Source organism: Vidua macroura, chromosome Z, assembly GCF_024509145.1.
Source record: "Vidua macroura isolate BioBank_ID:100142 chromosome Z, ASM2450914v1, whole genome shotgun sequence".
Lineage (NCBI taxonomy): Eukaryota > Metazoa > Chordata > Aves > Passeriformes > Viduidae > Vidua > Vidua macroura.
Window position 1 is genome coordinate 66,553,115 of NC_071611.1, and position 5,361 is coordinate 66,558,475.

General features: G+C 54.5%; 2 long non-coding RNA genes across 2 annotated transcripts; one reads left to right on the forward strand and one right to left on the reverse strand.

The window, feature by feature from the left end:
- Nucleotides 1-2,424: 2,424 nt before the first annotated feature.
- LOC128821913 (uncharacterized) lies at nucleotides 2,425-4,010 on the reverse strand. The gene is made up of 2 exons (XR_008441270.1): nucleotides 3,907-4,010; nucleotides 2,425-2,746 (listed from the first exon to the last, which is right to left on the reverse strand). It is a non-coding gene; the product is annotated as an uncharacterized LOC128821913 (long non-coding RNA).
- On the forward strand, nucleotides 2,740-3,834 carry LOC128821912 (uncharacterized). The gene is made up of 2 exons (XR_008441269.1): nucleotides 2,740-3,374; nucleotides 3,742-3,834. It is a non-coding gene; the product is annotated as an uncharacterized LOC128821912 (long non-coding RNA).
- Nucleotides 4,011-5,361: the final 1,351 nt, after the last annotated feature.

Here is a 5,361-nt window from a genome sequence, read left to right on the forward strand (position 1 = left end):
ATCAATCTGTAGGGGAAAAAACAAATCAGCAGGGGTGATGCATGGATTGAGAGCAGCCCTATGGAGAAGGACTGGGAGACCCTTGAGAAGGAAACATTGGATATGAGCAGGCACTGTGTGCTTGCAGCCCTGAAACCCCTCTGTGGCTGTGTCTAAAGAGGGATGTCCGACAGGTCAGGGGAGGGAGTTCTGCCCCTCTGCTCGAGTGAAAGCCAGGAACAGGATGCCCATGCCTGTTGTGGATGTCCCATCATTGGGAGTGTTCAGGGTCAGGTTGGATGAGGGTCTGAAGAACCTGGTCTAGTGGAAAGTGTCTCTGACCATGGCAGTGGCCTTGGACTAGATGATCTCCAAAGGTCCCTTCCATCCCCATCCTTTCTGTCATTTCATCATTTCAGGGCCCGTGGGACAGGAGAGAAAAAGAAATGAATTGGGATCATGGCAGCGAGTTAATGGGGGGATGTTCTGGGCTACAGATGTGCAAGGAACTCAAGATCAAACCAGCACCTTGGCCAAGACTCCTCTTAAAGCATGAAATGCATCTCCTGGAGTATCTGTGGCCTTAGTTATCCCAGGAAAGAGGGAATATCTTGGTACTCTGAAATTCCAGCTGCTGCCTGCATATTTAGACCATTAGAAGTCCAATTCCGAATGAACAGGAATATAACTGCATACTTTAAGAGGCACTTACTCAAGCAAGGAGAAACACCCCTCCCCATAACAACACAAAGAAGTCCTGATGAACAAACTTCCATCTTTTTCCATGTGGATTGTTAAGCACTGAAGTATGGCAATGGACATCCTCCATTTGCACAGGTTTGAAGAGAGATCTCTGCACCCTGAGGCAGAGCCACGTGGTGGTTGCACACAGAATCCCAAGCCTCAAACCAGGAGAAATTAGTTCCAAGTGAAGAAAGAACTGCTTGGGCTGATGACTCTCAGGGATGACAATAGCCAGAGGCAGGAGGAGATGATGGCACAGCATGGCCCACGTGGTGATGGGTCCTGGGCTCTCCAGAGTCACGACAGGGTTCCTCTAGCCCTTGTACCCCACTCCGCTGGGACAGCAACTCCAGCTCCTTCCTGAGGCTGTGGGGAGGAGCACAAAGGCACTGGATTCCAGAAACACAGACACTTGGGAAGTGGAGAGGGACCTGGCACTGTAGGCAAGTGCCAGTGGGAGTGCATGGGGCTGGAGCAAAACATTCCTTCATGCTTCTCCCTGAAGCAGGGACACAACCCACAGGGGTGGGACACTCTCACCCAGGGCTGGCCACCAGCACTCAGGTTCTCTAAATCCCAGCACTGCCCAGGGAAAGGCAGTGACAGGAGTAGGGATCATCCAGCCACAGGCAATTCATGCTGACTGGTCCCACCACTCCACTCCTCACAGAAAACCTTGGCAAGGTGTCAGCAGTGGGGATGAGACACGGGGCCATGGACACATGATGCAGGTGGCCAAGGCAGAGCAACATGGAAATGCAGAAGTTAAAAACAAGAAAAAATATTTGCATCTTTCTCCATGCACTGGTGGGGACATCGCCTGCTGATGGAGGGTGACATCAGTGAGAAGCAGATTGTGACATCACCGAGTGCAGGATTGTGACATGTCCCCCCTCACTGCTTAAATACAGACGTGGGCAGAGCCGGTGCTAGTCAGGCCTGAACTCCTCCCGAGCGTGACTGTGAGGTGTGGAGGGTCGAGCCAGGTTTCTCTGGTGCTGAGTGGTGCCTGTTCTTGGCAGGTCCCAGTGCCGGTCCCAGAGCAACCAGCAGGGTTTCCCCAGTTCTGCCTGGCTGGGGCAGAGCGTACTTGCAGCACTGACAGGAACCATCCCCCGGTCGGACGTGGGCATGTGACAGGGCTTTAGGGAGGTAAGAGGGTGTCCTTCTCCTTCCTCCCCCCTCCTGCCGGGTGTGACACTGGCAATGGAGAGCAGCTCCTGATCCTCAGCCCTCCTCAACGTGCTGCAGCGGCCAAGTATGGCCACAGACACAGATGGCAACTGTGCCATCTGCCAGGACACCTGGGATGATGTGGCTTCTACTCTGCCCTGTGGCCACCAGTTCTGCCGGGGCTGCATTCTGCGGTGGGCACACACAAATCCATCATGCCCACTGTGCAGAGGAGCAATAGAGACTGTCAGGCTTTCTGATGATGCCGGTGACTCTCTAGAGATTCAATCTCTCTGGATCTCTCTGCATGGCGTCTCATCCCTCAAGAGAGTCAACAGCTCTCCCAGTTTGAGATCAGCAGCAGCCTTGAATTGGGACATTTAACTGCAGCATTCCAATCTTTGAAAAATCCCAACCTTCTCCTCCAGCCGAGTTCCCAGCTGTCACTCACTTGGTCAGTTCCCATGAGTCGTCCCACAACAACACAGAGAGTCCCACAAGACGCTGCTGACAGTCTGGCTGCCCTGATTCAGACACATTTTCCTTTATTCCCACAGTTCTATAGCTTGAATAATAGGAAGGGGCCCTTGTTTGGTCAGCAGTGAAGTGTCAGACTGCACCTTGCTGGCACAGTGCCCTTCCCAGTCTTCAGGATTCAGCTGGGGAGGACAACTCAGCAAAGGCAGGAGGAGAAAAGTCGAGCTGCACCCCTGGAGTACCATTTGTGTATTTGCAGATTTCCTTTCTTCAGGGGCCCACATGCTGTCATTTGGAGTGTGTCCTTGTCACCTCAGGAGCGCTCCCAGGATGGAGGCCTGGCCTTGTCATTGTGCAGATGAAAGAACTGCAGCTGAAACCAAAGGCAGAGAGAATTCATTCCTGGGTTTGGAGCCCCCCTAGACAGGACCCATTCTACTGAGCAAGCAAGGCTGAACAGTCCCACAGCCCTAAACACAGGTGCCCATCACCCTCAATCCAGCAGGGCTGCAGAGAGGACAGACTCTGACTTTAAATGACAAGGGACAAAACCTTGTACAGAGCCTGGCCTGAAAGGCCTGGGTGTGATGGCCTCTCCCAGGGAGAGAGATGAGAGGCCCTGTGAACAGACACCAGGACTGTCCCCAGGGAACCATGGCAAGGTGTCAGGAGCAGGGATTATAGACAGGGCCAAGGACATGTGATGCAGGTGGCTGAGGGACAGCATCACGGAGAAGTAGAAACTGAAACTAGGAAACAGTATTTCCTTTTTTCTCTGACAACATGTGCCTGCAGGGATGAAACGCCTGCTGTGTCATCACAGTGTTAAGAAACAAACTAACTTTTAGATACAATTAAATGAGGACAAAGTCATGGAGTGAGGCGTCCTGGACCTGGGTCCAGCGGGATGGCCGGTCGACAGGAACCCCACATGACTAGGAATATGAATCCACCAACAGACGAGACGACACCCAGAATGCTGCAGTTCTCGAGGGTTTATTGTAGGTACAACGAGGGTAGAAGAGAGCAGGGAGAGGCAGGGGAAGAGCAGGGAGACCACCTCTCGAGAAGGGAGCTACCTCTGAGGGCCACCTCCAGAGGAGGGGTCGGGGCTTATAATTGGAGAAGGGGAGGCGGGGAACCAATGGAATAGGAGCCCATGGAAGGAGTAAGGATGGGACAATCCAATGGGAGATAGGGGAAGGAGTGGTTACAGGGAGAGAACCAATTACAGAACATAGAATGGGGAACTTTCCAGAACCGGGGATGGCATAACTGTTTGATAGGCATAAACTGGGGAGGGTAGATCTAGTGATGGACATGGGAGAAGGCGGGAACTTTGTTACCATGCTCTTCTTTACACTACAGCTGTTTCCCATGGCATTCCTGACAGATCTCCTCTGAGACCTCCTCCCACAATGGAGGCAAAATAAATCTGTTTAATAGTAACAATTCACCTGAGCCACATGTATGCCCTCTTTCTCCCAAGAGCCGAACACACACAACCTCCAAAAAAATGACTGCATCTTATACCCTTTCCTGGCCAGGGGTGGTCCCCATCCCCTTTCCTATTGGCTGGGTACTTGGGAATTTCCATTCTCTACTGACCATCTACTTTTCTGTCCCCTCTGCTCTGATTCTACTTCCTTATCGGTCAGGTCTTCAACCTGGTCATTTTCTCAGCTCACCCAACAAATTACTAGAGCAAATCCAAACCAGAGGTTGTCAGGCTTTCTGAGCACGCAGACGAGCATCAGGACACAGCCAGCACCGCCCCCAAGTAGCTGCCAGTGGCCACCGACCAGGCAGGGAGAGCTCCCAGCTGCCTGGATGAGGAAAACCCCCGTGACCCTGTGGTGTCCTGTGCAGCTGCTCCACAGGGGACACTGTCCCCAGCTGAGTAGGGCCCCTCAGTGCCAGAGTTCCTGGGTGGCCTCCTGCCCGAGGTGTGGGCTCAACTTTTCTGTAGACAGCCGCAGCTGCTGGAGCCTGTGCGGCCCTGGCTGTGCCCGAGGCTGGAGGGGATGTTCCGGTGCAGGTGGTGGCTGGTTGAGGCCGCAGAGAGCTCCATCCTGCACGACCTGTGCCTCAAGGGGCTGAAAGCCGAGGTGTTGGTGCAGGGCTGCAGCCTGTCCTCGAGCAGCACACGGTTCCACTGGTGCATGGTGTCATCAGCGTCATCATGGGCCAGTGCAGCGAGGAGGCCCAGAGGCTGCTGTGTTCTGGTGCCATCAGGGACAAGAACAATGGCCCTCTGGCCAGTGCCAGCTCAAGTTCCAGCTCCAGCTCCAGCTCCAGCTCCAGCTCCAGCTCCAGCTCCAGCTCCAGCTCCACCACCTCCAGCAGCTCCCAGAACAGCAGCTCCTGGATGAGGGGTCCTGCCCATGGCCCCAAAGTCTATGATGTGGAAGAGGAAGCTGGCATGTCAGAGGCTGCTTTCCCTGGGGGTCCCAGCCACCCCCTACCTGTGCCTGTCCCTGTGGAGGAGGACTGGCCCCAGGAGGAGCAACAGCAGGAGGTGGTGACAGTGGCAGATCCTTCTGCCCAGGGCAGCAGCTTCAGCCCCTCCATCCCTGTCCTGGGCTGGGACCGATTGCCATGGGGACCCTTGCACCCCAATAAGAGAAGGGTCCCCCAACCCCCAGGACTCTCCCCAGCCCTGCAAGAGGCCAACCCACTGGCAGTTCTAGCAGGGCTCTCACAAATCTTCATTGAGGGAAAAGGAAATAAATTGTTATTTCCCTCACACAGTCTCTGGGCAGTGCTTTCTCCCTGCAGGGCAGCAACAGCCAAAGGCAGAGCAGGCAGCAGAGGCAGCTGGGCTTGATGCAGGACCGTGCCCTCAGCCTGCCTCTGGTGCTCCTCTCTGCCCAGCCACTGGCACATCTGCTCTGCTCTGCTCTCTCTGTGCTGCCTGGTGCCAACCAGGGCAACCTGCAGAGTAAATTTTCTGGCAGGCAAGCAAGGTCTAGTGCAAACTTGATCCTG